At 45.7% G+C, this 13,682-nt stretch overlaps 1 protein-coding gene across 7 annotated transcripts in view; it reads right to left on the reverse strand.

Moving 5' to 3' along the window:
- Positions 1-13,682, reverse strand: part of FBXO16 (F-box protein 16) — a 72,978-nt gene that overhangs the window by 15,485 nt on the left and 43,811 nt on the right. The gene's annotated exons all lie outside the window — the stretch shown is intronic.

Below are 13,682 nucleotides of genomic sequence, written 5' to 3' on the forward strand. Positions count from 1 at the left end.
CTGGGCGACACAGTGAGACTTCGTCCCAAAAAAAAAAATAAACAACAAACAAACAAACAAAACATAACAACAACAACAACAAAAGAATTTTCCAATCCTCCATCTGTCCCTATGAAGAGGGATGGGATCAGGTAATTCAAAGATATTTTTCTCATCAGTTGAGCTTTCTGTTCTTTTTCTAGAGGTATTTACCCAATATCCTGATGTGCCATTCTAGTGTCTTTAAAGCGAAGGAAATAGAAGAGAAATGCAATGCCATGCGTTTGACATTGGAATTCTCCAGGGTTCTGTTCTTGGCCTGCTTCCTGGCCAATCAGCGCCTGAATCTTCCATGGCTGGATGTGTTTCTGTTGCCCTGCTGTTCCCCTGGGCTCCGGGCCCATCTATTCAGCCCTCTTCTGAACTCGTATACTTGTGGTCCGATAGGTACCTCCAACCTGACATTTCCTGCTAGGTTTCCAGTACCAGTGGGGAGAGGCATGAACCTTAATACAACTGCCTGCCCAAGATTCCTGGGACTTTTCCCTTCCTGGGCCGGAAGCTCTCCCCTGTAGCCTGGAAGCTCTTGAGGGCAGGGGCTGTATCTTATGATTATCTCCCTAGGGCTAGTTCAGTGCCTGTAAAATCCTTGTTCATTAATGATAAACATACCAATGCTTCCTTCTTCTTTCTCATCTCAGGGCAATGGCTGAAACAACCTTGCAGGTGGACTTTGCATGGGGATAGAAAATTCCTTTTTTCAGGCTGGATGCCATTTTATTGGGCACAGAGAAGTGGGTGAGAATGCCAAGAGGCTATTGAGGGTGAGGGGCCCAAGAAAGACGAGGGTCCCACAGGAGGCTAAGGCCCAAGAAGAGGTAGAAACAGGAACAGCCTGTATATACCAGCTTGTCTACAGACCTGTGTTTTTCACTCCCTGATTTTTTTTTTTTTTTTTTTTTTTTGAGATAGAGTCTCACTCTGGTGCCGAGGCTGGAGTGCAGTGGCATGATCTCAGCTCACTGCAACCTCTGCCTCCTGCGCTCAAGCTATTCTTCTGCCTCAGCCTACTGAGTAGCTGGGATTACAGGCACCTGCCACCACGCCCAACTAATTTTTGTATTTTTGGTAGAGATGGGGTTTCACCACGTTGGCCAGGCTGGTCTAGAACTCCTGACCTCAGGTGATCCACCCCCCTCGGCCTCCCAAAGTGCTGGGATTACAGGTGTGAACCACTGCACCTGGCCCCTGATTGATTTTTTTGTTTGTTGTCCATTCATGTTATTTGCAGACATCTGCAAACGATCACTGATGCAAACAACACCATTGGATCAACCCAAGGATCAGTTAAGCGAACACATTAGGTAAAGAAGTAAGTGGATGTGGAAAATAGATAAATATAGTAACAACAATGACAGCACCTGCTTTGTGCCAGTCCTTCTTCTAGGAATACCAATGACAGTAATAACTGCAAATACCTGACAGCCAGGCATTGTGCTAACATGCATTTATTAATTCATTTCTTCTTCACAACATGCCTGTGATGTGGTAAAGAATCTTACCACATCTTCGCTTTTTGTGACAATCTTCACTTTGTAGAAGATTCACCTCCTCCCTTTAAAAAAATCTCCCTCTCAACGTTTTATTATGACTCCCAGTTGAGGAGTTGATGCAGGATTTTTCTCGGCCCCTTTGCCAGACTTGCAGCAGGGGTGCCCTGTCTACTCGGCCTGCTGTGCTCAGCCCCTTGTGGGAGGGAGCACGCGAGTGAGTGAGTGCGGGACCCAGTCGGCCACTCTAAGCGCAAACACAGGAGCAAGCTCCGTGCAGGGCCTGAGGCCAGGCCAGGCATGTTACCTGAAGGGAACGTGGTGGCTCCCAGACAAGGGTGCCCATGACCCTGAAGCCCCAGAGGGGACGTCAGTGTGCTAATTAGCTCTTTTAGTTCCGTTGTCCATAGCCCAATGGACAGCAGCGTGTTAGCAGCTCAGTCGGCCCCTGGCCCTGTCGTGTGGGGCAGCTGCCCTCTGCTGGTGAGGGCAAAAGGCCAGTGTGACAGCCTTTTTGGTACCCACACTCGGTGGGTCCTGAGCTCTTGCCCAGCGTCCAAGAAGAATGAGGTCACGCTGACAACTGAAGGGTGATGAGGGCAGATTTTTTTTTTTTTGAGACGGAGTTTCACTCTTGTTGCCCAGGCTGGAGTGCAATGGCGCGATCCTGGCTCACTGCAACCTCTGCCTCCCGGGTTCAAGTGATTCTTCTGCCTCAGCCTCCTGAGCAATTCTCCTGCCTCAGCCTCCCAAGTAGCTGGGATTACAGGCGCCTGCCACCACACCCAGCTATTTTTTTTTGTATTTTTAGTAGAGACGGGGTTTCACCATGTTGGCCAGGCTGGTCTTGAACTCCTGACCTCAGGTGATCTGCCCACCTCGGCCTCCCAAAGTGCTGGGGTTATAGGAGTGAGCCACCGTGCCTGGCCTGAGGGCAGGTAATTTTATTGAGGACAGAACAGCTCTCAGCAAAGAGGGGATGCAGAGGGGTAAGGAAATTCCCCACCCCCACAGTTGGGTGGTTTCTCTCTCCCCATGTGGCTGGGTCAGGGCTTTTTATGGACTCAGAATGGGGAGTGCATGCTGATTGGTTTGTGAGTATACAGAAAAGGTTAAAGCAAAGACACCATTCAAAGGTGGGCACAATGGTGTAGAAAACCGATTAGGAAAGGGTAGGTACATGTAAAATAGGTGAAGGGTGGGGATCAATCAGGGGAAAGCACGCCAAATGGGAAGACAGATTCTCAGTTGGTCTGTGGATTTGACTCGTAGCGTGGCTTTCAGGCTTTCAACTGTCTATAGGTTGGCGGTGGGATTTCACCAGGGACCCACCCCTATCTGTCCAGGCATTTGGCTGCCTCCTGCTGCTATCAGAGTGATGTGGTAATATTGTATATAAATATGGATTATTGTGTTTGAAAAACATAAAATCAGAAGTTGTTGGTTTTAGCAGTGCAAGCACAGTTTAAACTCACCCCTGTAAATTGCCTAAAGCATAGGTTGGGGGCTGAGGTCATGGGTAGAGACAAAGGCTCAGAGTGCAGAGGAGATGGCTGAGGAGGTCCTCCCTCGGGGGCCTTCGTCTAAGAAGAAGGCCTAAGAGGCTGATGCTAGTCCCAGTCCCAGCTTCATCCGGTTGATAGGATGCTTAATCCTCAGGATGGAGTTGCTTCAAGGACTTTCCATCTAGGAATTCTGGGGAAGGACCCCTGCTGTCTCCTGTCTGCTCAGGAGCCCAGAAAGCTGCTCAGTCCTGTCTGGACACCTTCCAGAGGGCCCTGCTTTGGCCAACGCCTATGAGCAAAACATTCCCTTTTACTCCCCGCTTATGCTTCTGGCGGAAACAGAGGCAAGGTGTTAGAAAGAAATAACCAACGCAGTTTTAAAGAATCCACAGGCCTGGCTTTGTGTTTGTTTTATCTTTTAAGTAACCTTGGGGTAATATTTTTAGCTGCAGAGGAAGGCTAAGCAACTCGAGCCAGGGTTTTGAAATTCAAATCCAAGACTATGTGACTACATCTTTCAGCCTTCCAAGTAGGTGAAATAGGTAGGGATGGTGCAAATGTTCAAAGGCCATAAGGTCTGAGTGAACTCATATTTCAAAACACCTGTGTCTTAAAAAATTGGCTTCCAGTGTAGTTTGTGGTGAAATACCATATTACGAAACACACATACACACACACATGCTACATACATATATCTTATTTTATGTTATATATATATTTTTAAGACAGGGTCTCACTGTCACCCAGGCTGAAGTGCAGTAGTACAATCATAGCTCACTGCAGCCTCGACCTCTCAGGCTCAAGCAATCCTCCCACCTGAGCCTCCCCAGTAGCTGGGACCACAGGTGTGCACCACCATACCTAGCTAACTTTCATTTTTTGTAGAGATTGGTGGGGTCTCATTATGTTACCCAGGCTCATCTCAAACTCCTGGACTCAAGTGATCCCCCTGCCTCAGCCTCCCAAAGTGCTGGGATTACAGGCATGAGCCACTGCATCCAGCCTACATATATATATATTAAACCCCAATGGCAACAGTGACTAAAGCATGTTATAACAAATACGTATATAACTAATAATATTATATAAATCACAAACACAGTTCTCTTCTGGTAGGTCCTGAATAGAAGTTAATTTGTGTCAAATATTTTGTGTTAAAATAAAAACAAATAGCCATTTGGCATTGGTCTAAATGCTAAGTGAACGAGAGCAGGTAGAATCATTTCCATTGGAAATGCCACAGTAATTTATTATGGATAGCCTGATGAAACAAGAGGCAACAAGACACAACAAGTAAACTCGGCTCTCTTCCAGGCAAAGGAGAAATGCAAAGACTCCAAGTAGCGGGCTCACCTGAGAGTTGATTTTGCCCCCAGGATTCTTCCCAGGGAGGCTTATTCATCTTTTAGGTATCAAAAATTAACAACAACCAAGATTGTAGTTCTTAGGCTGTGGAGTGCACATAGCACATAATCCATGGCACTGAGTTCAACACACATGCATTCTTCAGTCTAGGAGCATGGAGTAAGAAACAAAACACTGGCTAGGCGCCGTGACCCACACCTGTCATCCCAGTGCTCGGGGAGGCCAAGGCGGGAGGACTGCTTGAGGCCAGGAATTCGAGAACAGCCTGGGCAACATAGTGAGACCCTGTCCCTACCAAAATTTGAAAAATTAACCAGGTGTGGTGGTGTGCATCTGTAGTCCTAGCTACTCAGGAGGCTAAGGCAGGAAGATCACTTGAGCCCAGGAGGTCAAAGCTGCAGTGAGCTCTGACTGCACTGCTCCACTCCAGAATGGGCAACAGAGCGAGACTCTGTCTCTAAAAAAAGAACAAGAAAAAACAAGAAACACCACAGTGATGAGGAGTCCACACGTAGGCACAAGACTATATGGAGGCCATGTAGGAGCTGAAAATATATGGCTTATATTCCACACAGCTATTGATGCAACTGTTTCTTACACAGTGGAAACTGACTATAAGGGCCAGGTGCAGTGGCTCACATCTGTAATCTCAGCACTTTGGGAGGCTGAAGCAGGCAGATAGCTTGAGACCCGGAGCTCGAGACCAGCCTGGGCAACATGGAGAAACCCCATCTCTACTAAAAATACAAAAATTAGCCAGGCGTGGTGGTACACACCTGTAATCCCAGCTACTTGGGAGGCTGAGGCATGAGAATTACTTGAACCTGAGAGGCAGAGGCTGCAGTGACCCAAGATTGCATCACTGCATTCTGGCCTGGGCAACAGAGTGAGACTCTGTCTAAAAAAATAAATAAAATAAAAACTAAATGAAACTGACTATAAGGAAGAGAAAAGACAAAGGGGGAAGAAGAAGAGAAATGGGGAAGGTCAAGGAAAAAGCAAAAAGGAGACTCTTGTTCTACGGGCCAGGGCCTCCCGCCAATGCCTTCTGGCTGCCTGGCAGGTCCCTCCTCCACCTGTCTCTCAGCCACAGCTCACCATCAGATTTCTCTCATCTTTCCTTGTGGGCTCGGGTGATGGCTTAGTATGATTTTTACTGCTGTTACTACTACTATTACTACCACTAGCTTTGAGCTAGGTACCGTGCTAATGCTTTACATCCTCCTCCCAATTCAGCGACGTTCGTTAGTCTTGTTACTAACTCCATGTTACACATGAGGAAAAAGAGGCTCAGAGAGGTTACACAACTTGGCCAAAATCACCAGACTACTAAAATAGTGGTACGATGGGCATTGAACTTAGGCTATTTGCATCCCAATCTGTGTCCTTAGAAAGCAAAATAGGCCAGGTGTGGTGGCTTATGCCTGTAATCCCAGCACTTTGGGAGGCTGAGGCAAATGGACTTCTTGAGGTCAGGAGTTTGAGACCAGACTAGCCAATATGGTGAAACCCCATCTCTACTAAAAATACAAAAATCAGCCGGGCATGGTGGCAAGTGCCTGTAATCCAAGCTACTTGGGAGGCTGAGGCAGGAGAATCGTTTGAACCCAGGAGGCAGAGGTTGCAGTGAGATGGCCCCACTGCACTCCAGCCTGGGCAATAGAGTGAGAACCTGTCTCAAAATAAAATAAAATAAAATAAATAAAATAAAATAAAACAAAATAAAATAGAAAAATAACATAATATCCAACGAGAGCACGAACACATATTACATGCTAAATATAATATACCGGGGATTTAGGTAGGTGTCACTATTCCCATTTTACAGATGAAGAAACTGAGGCTTAGAGAGGTTAAGTAACTTATCTGAAGTCATACTGTTTAGTATAAGAACCCAGGTCTGTCTGACTGCAAAGCCCATATTCTTTGTTATTCTTCCTTCCAAATGGAATTCCCAGGAATTTCATTGCTTGAATTAAATAGTTAAAAACCTCTCCGATGGATATTTTTGGTTCTGCACATTCAAACCAAACAGACATTGTTATAAAATGAACACCTGGCCGTGCACAGTGGCTTATGCCTGTAATCCCAGCACTTTGGGAAGCTGAGGCAGGAGGATCGCTTGAGGCCGGGAGTTTGGGACGAGCCCAGGCAAAATAGCGAGACCCTGTCTCTACAAAAAATACCCCCAAAAACCACAATTAGCCAGACTTGGTGGTGCACAGGTCCCAGCTACCTGGGAGGCTGAGGTGGGAGGATCCCCTGAGCTCTGGGAGTTGTTGAGGCTGCAGTGAGCTGTGATCACACCACTGCACTCCAGCCTGAGTGACAGAGTGAGACCCTGTCTCAAAAAAAAAAAAAATAAATTTAAATTTAAAAAACCCCAAACACCTGAGAAGTGCATCAGAATTTGATAAGAAGTATATCAAAGATTGCCTGCAAGGAACCTTCTGCAGAAACTCTGTTTTATAAATTCTTCTGTTTTGGTTCATTATACTTCCTAAAGTTCAAAGAAAAAGACTGGAAACATAAATTAGTTTGTGTTGGTTTAAAATTAGGATTCATGAATGTAATGGATTTTTTTTTTGTATTCTGCATAAAGCCATTTTAATTACAGCTGTGTTCTTCAGGCATCAGGGGAGAAAGGGGTGTCAATGCCTAGAAACCCATGGGGCCCCATAGCAAACTCTCATTTTATTTTATTACTATTATTATTATTATTATTTATTTATTTAAGTGCTCTGTCACCCAGGCTGGAATGCAGTGGCACAATCATGGCTCACTGCCCCCCTTAACCTCCTGGGCTCAAGTGATCCTCCTACCTCAGCCTTCCAAGTGGCTGGGACTACAGGCATGCGACACCACACCTTGCTAATTATTTTACTGTTTTGCAGAGACAGGGTCTCACTATGTTGCCCAGGCTGGTCTCAAACTCCTGGCCTCAAGCCATCCTTCCACCTCGGCCTCCTGCATCCTTGGGGTTACCCAGCCACTGGACCCACCAAACTCTCATTTTATAAATGAGGAAACAAAGACTCTGGGAATTTGAGTGACTACTCATTAGTAGTACAGTTGAAACTAGAACTGGGGTTTCCTGATTCTTAAACCATTGTTCATTCCACAATATGATCCAGGAATCACTTTAGAGTATATTCCTGTGTGTGGTTCCCCGCCCCCCCTCCCCCCCACTTTGGAGTGAAGGCAAAAAGGTGAGAAAGCTTGAAGAAGCACTTTAAAAAATCAGGACACTAAGAGTAAAGTTATTCCTGGAAAGAGGTGAGGAAGGTAATTTCAGAGGCTGGAATTAGCAGAGCACAGGAAAAGATAAGGGCCACTCTAAGGCAATCAGGGTAAGCAGGCAATTAAAGACTTTTGTTACTTGTATTTAAGTGAATGCTCTGAAACGGCAGGCTTTTTGAAATCCATGGCTGACCCAGGACCTAGAAAGTGAGGACATCTAACTCCCAAGTAAAAGTTCAGTGCTAGACAAAAGGTATTTGTGTTTATACTTGATAAAGGAAAAAACAAAGAAAAGAAACAAGATGTCAGCTAGGGTCCTCTTAGCCCAATTCCAGGGCCTCGGAAGTTCAAAGCCCATCTCCTTGTTTTCTGTGAATTGTCCTAAGAAGTGTTCATTTTCTTAGCTTTCTAGACTTCTAAGATCTTGCTTCCATGTGTAAATGGAGTAGAATTTACTGCAGAGATGGAGGGAGGTATCTACATCCCAGTAACGGCAAACAGGTTTAATTGGAACAGGTGGTATCTAATACTGTTCCTGCCTCTCTCCCCTACCTAATCTTGGCTTCTCTCCTCCTCTTCCTCCTACCTCTTTCCTCCCTACTCCCTCTCCTCCTCCTCCTCTTCCCTTCCAGGAGCAGAAACAACAAATTCGTCCCCTAATCTCTAGCCCAGCAGGTTTTCCCTGCCTCTGAAGTCCTAGAGTCTGCTGACATCCTTGCTCTCAAGGCCTCCTCCCTCCCTATGAGTTTAGCAAAGTCTCTCCCTCAAGAAGACAGCTCCTTCCTTCCCTAAGAATTACATGCATCTGCTGTTAAAATTAAAAATATAGGGCTGGGCGCAGGGGCTCACGCCTGTAATCCCAGCACTTTGGGAGGCCAAGGTGGGTGGATCACCTGAGGTCAGGAGTTTGAGACCAGCCTGGCCAACATGGCGAAATCCTGTCTCTACAAAAAATACAAAAATTAGCCAAGCGTGGTGGCAGATGCCTGTAGTCCCAGCTACTCAGGAGGCTGAGGTAGGAGAATCGCTTGAACCCGGGAGGTGGAGGTTGCAGTGAGCCGAGATCGCGCCATTGCACTCCAGCCTGGGCAACAAGAGTGAAACTCCGTCTCAAAAAAAAAAAAAAAAAAAAACTAAAAAAAAAAAATTGTATGTCTTTATACAAGGTTGAAAATCTTTGAAGTTTAATGAAGATGGTATCTGACTACTGTGAAGTTTATATATATATATAATGTGTGTATATATATATGTGTTTATATATATATATAAACTCCACAGTGTATATATATGTGTGTGTGTGTGTGTGTGTATATATGTATATATATATATATTTTTTTTTGAGACAGTCTTGCTCTGTCGCCCAGGCTGGAGTGCAGTGGTGCGATCTCAGTTCACTGCAACCTCTGCCTCCTGGGTTAAAGTGATTCTCCTGCCTCAGCCTCCCAAGTAGCTGGGATTACAGGCATGCACCACCATGCCTAATTTTTGTATTTTTAGTAGAGACAGGGTTTCACCGTGTTGGCCAGGCCGGTCTCAAACTCCTGACTTCGTGATCTGCCCTCCTCGGCCTCCCAAAATGTTGGGATTACAGGCGTGAGCCACTGTGCCCGGCCAGAATTTGTATTTTTAATTGCTTTGTTTTATATGGAATCTTGTTCTCATAACTAATTGTAATGGGAGTGTCTTGACATTTACGTAATTTTCATAAGGAGCCTTCAAAACTGTAAAGGATTAGCAATCAGGTCTAAGCTTTATTCCCATCTTTTTTCTTCTTTTTGAGACAGAGTCTTGCTCTGTCGCCCAGGCTGGAGCGCAATGGTGCGATCTCAAGCCACTGTAACCTCTGCCTCCTGGGTTCAAGTGATTCTCTTGCCCCAGTCTCCCAAGTAGCTAAGATTACAGGTGCCCGCCACCACACTTGGCTAATTTTTGTATTTTTAGTAGAGATGGGGTTTCACCATGTTGGCCAGGCTAGTCTCAAACTCCTGACCTCAGGTGATCTGCCTGCCTCAGCCTCCCAAAGTGCTGGGATTACAGGTGTGAGCCACCTCGCCCAGCCCATCTTTCATCAATCATTCACCCTAAAAAGTGGTTAGACTAAGTGGTTCTGACTAAGGCAGCACTTGGGGTCCGCTTTAGAATCAAAAGCAGAAGAGCAAATCAGGTACACTTTCAAGGCGGCGGGTTTTGAAACCTCAAACTCATCGAATAATAGGAAACATGATGAGCTCACCGCAACATGTGCAAGATGTGAAACCGTTTCCCCAAGTATGGTTCTGTTTTTGGAGACAGCGCTCACATCTGAAGGCTCTAAGTAATGACAGGCAAAAAGGGAGGCTGGTGTCAGTGATCTGACAGCCACATCCCCAGAGAGATGGACTAAGGAATATTACTTGTACTTTTTGTTTTTGTTTTTTTTTAGGTAGGGTCTCGCTCTGTCACCCAGGCTGGACTGCAGTGGTGAGATCATGGCTCACTACAGCTTCAAACTCCCGGGCTCAAGTGATCCTCCCACCTCAGCCTCCAGAGTAGCTGGAACTACAGGTGCATGCCCCTGCCATGCCCAGCTAATTAAAAACTGTTTTATTGTAGAGATGGGATTTTGCTGTGTTGCCCAGGCTAGTCTCAAACTCCTGGCCTCAATTATTCTCTCATCTCAGCCTCCCAAAGTGCTGGGATGACAGGTATGAGCCACTGCCCCCTGGCCATGTGTCCTCTTTTATTCTCCCATTATCTTCTCTCTTCCTGCCCTCTCCATTTAACAAAGCCTCTTTCCTGATATTAGGCGTGAGGAATCTTCAAGTGTTCAGGTCTCAGGTAACCTCCTAGGTTTGGGGGTCAGGGTTTGGGGGTATGTCACTTTCATCTTTGCCTTTAGAAGGTGCTCCCCTAAGTTTGTCCTGCTCACCCGCTTCTCTAGGTCCTCCTGAAATCTTCCTCCAATAAACCTGTCTAAATGATGGGGGAACTTTCTGTCAGAGGTGTTTGAACCAGGGCAACTCCATCTTGAATAGGAGCTGGGTAAAATGGGGCTGAAACCTACTGGGCTTCACTCCCAGACGGTTAAGGCATTCTAAGTCACAGGATGAAATAGGAGGTCAGCACGAGATACAGGTCATAAAGACCTTAATGATAAAACAGGGTGCAATAAAAAAGCCGGCCAAAACCCACCAAAACCAAGAGGGCGACAGGAATGACCTCTGGTCATACTCACTGCTACACGCCGATTACTGCCATGACAGTTTACAAATGCCATGGCAACGTCAGAAAATTACCCTATATGGTCTAAAAGGGGGAGACATGAATAATCCACCCCTTGTTTAGCATACAATCAACAAATAACCATAAAAATGGGCAACCAGCAGCCCTCGGGGCTGCTCCGTCTATGGAGTAGCCATTCTTTTATTTCTTTACGTTCTTAATAAACTTGCTTTCACTTTATGAACTTGCACTAGATCCAAGAACCCTCTCTGGGGGTCTGGATCCAGACCCTTTCTGGTAACATTCATGTATCAAATGAATACATGATTTTCTGCACTGGAATCACACCTAGGCTGTGTCTAGTGTAACAAATTCACTCTATGGCTGCTGTTACCAGCGTTTTACCCTCACTTTCCTTTGTTCCCCTGACTGGATTTCCTCAGTATCCATTTCCTCTTCTCTTGCCTCACATCCAATACTTCTTTTTTTTTTTTTTTTTTTTTGAGACGGAGTCTTGCTCTGTCACCCAGGCTGGAGTGCAGTGGCGCGATCTTGGCTCACTGCAACCTCCGCCTCCAGGGTTCAAGCAATTCTCCTGCTTCAGCCTCCAGAGTAGCTGGTACTACAGGCGTGTGCCAACATGCCCGGCTAATTTTTTCTTTTCTTTTTTTTTTTTTTGAGACAGAGTCTTGCTCTGTTGCCCTGGCTGGAGTGCAGTGGCGTGATCTCGGCTCACTGCAGCCTCCGCCCCGGGTTCACGCCATTCTCCTGCCTCAGCCTCCCGAGTAGCTTGGACTACAAGTGCCCGCCACTTCGCCGAGCTAATTTTTTGTATTTTTTTTAGTAGAGACGGGGTTTCACCGTGTTAGCCAGGATGGTCTCGATCTCCTGACCTCATGATCTGCCCACCTCGGCCTCCCAAAGTGCTGGGATTACAGGTGTGAGCCACCACGCCCGGCCTTTTTTTTTTTTTTTTTTTTTTTTTTTTTGTATTTTTAGTAGAGACAGGGTTTCACCGTATTTGCCAAGATGGTCTCAATCTCCTGACCTCGTGATCCACCCACCTCGGCCTCCCAAAGTGCTGGGATTACAGGCGTGAGCCACTGTGCCCAGCCTATTTCTTCATTTTCACAATCATCTTGCATCACTTAGGAGGCCGATGAGGGCAAACTACCATCCTGTGGAGAGAGGAACTGAGTCACACCCGCCTTGTATCCCAAACAGCCAAGCTTGTCCTTGGCAAGCTCATCACTGGCATGAGTCAAAATATCGCAGCATACTTTTTGGGGGATTTAATGATGCCGTATGCTCTTTATCAAAACTACGAAACATAAATAGTGATTATAATTAGTATATTTACAAAAAACACAAGAATAGACAGATACAATCATGAGCCCCGTTCACGAAGAGCTATTCTTCTCATTGCTTAATGTACCCTGGTTTCCCTTTCAGCCTTAATTAGCACAACTTTTTAACTTTTTAATTTATAATGAATGCTTTCACTTAAGCAAGTCCTGCTAGGGTTTGACAGATGGTTAATGTCAAAAGCCCATGGGGATGGCTTAGCTTTGGGTTTTGTGTTTTCGAAGCAGGAGAAATGTTTGACTGTGCTGATAATTTCTCAGCATGTATCACCATCAACTTTTATTGTCCTTCAAATTCCCCGTTCTCCCATGGACTTCTCTTCCACTCCTTGCCTATCAGGGGCTGGAAACCAGGCAGAAGCATGACATAATGGCCCATGTGATAAGCCTCATAAAGTTATTTTTCTCAATTAATGGCTTCACTGACAATTTTACTGCTTTGCTCTAAGCTCCCCCGTTCCCTTGGGCATCAGGACACATGTCTATGGTAAGCCTCATCCAGTCCAACAAAACTGGCCCTACGGAATTCAGATGGCCCTGTTTAAAGAAGCTCATCTCTCTCTCTCTTTTTTCTTTTTTTTGCAACATAACACTTGAAAATACATTTTAACAGAAAGTAATAGAGCTTTAAAGCAGAGCTATAAAAGTGATTTATTCCTGAGTACGTACTTATTCCTCTCCCAGCTGACATCCATTTTATATTAATTTTCCTTGAGTGTGTATCTTCATCTCTTTTCTAAATCCTTACTACTATATATGAACTTTGAATTCCACCCTTATTCCTTTCTACTTCGTGCCAAAGACTTGCATAATGTGCTGAAAGAGAGCCACAGGGCTTCAGAGCCACGATTTGGGAAACTCTGCTAGGCAATGATAATGCTCCCTAGTCACAATTACTGGCTTTATTAGGTAGTCAATTTGCTGTTTTTTAATTAGGAAAGGAAAAGTTCTTAATTCATTTTTTCCAAAGTTACTTTAAATGCATTTTTCCTTTTTTTTTTTTTTTTTTTTTGAGACAGAGTCTCGCGCTGTTGCCCAGCCTGGAGTGCAGTGGTGCGATCTTGGCTGACTATAACCTTTGCTTCCTAGGTTCAAACCATCCTCCTGCCTCCCCCGCACCCGCCACAGGCATGTGCCACCACGCCCAGCTAATTTTTGTATTGTTAGTGGACACAGGGTTCCGCCATGCTGCCCAGGCTGCGCTCGAATCCCTGACCTCAAGTGATCCTCCTGTCTCAGCCTCCCAAAGTACTGGGATTACAGGCGTGAGCCACCATGCCTGGCCTAAATGCACTTAGATGAGGAGAACCTTCACTTACAGACAGCAATTTCTGATAGCACCTCCCCCTGCCCCAAAGGACTCAGCAGAAGAAAGAACCACTGATAAAAAAATACTCCCCTTGGCCAGGCACGGTGGCTGATGCTTGTAATCCCAGCACTTTGGGAGGCCGAGGCAGGTGGATCACCTGAGGTCAAGA

This window comes from Pan paniscus, chromosome 7 (genome assembly GCF_029289425.2).
Source record: "Pan paniscus chromosome 7, NHGRI_mPanPan1-v2.0_pri, whole genome shotgun sequence".
In the NCBI taxonomy this organism is placed as follows: Eukaryota; Metazoa; Chordata; class Mammalia; order Primates; family Hominidae; genus Pan; species Pan paniscus.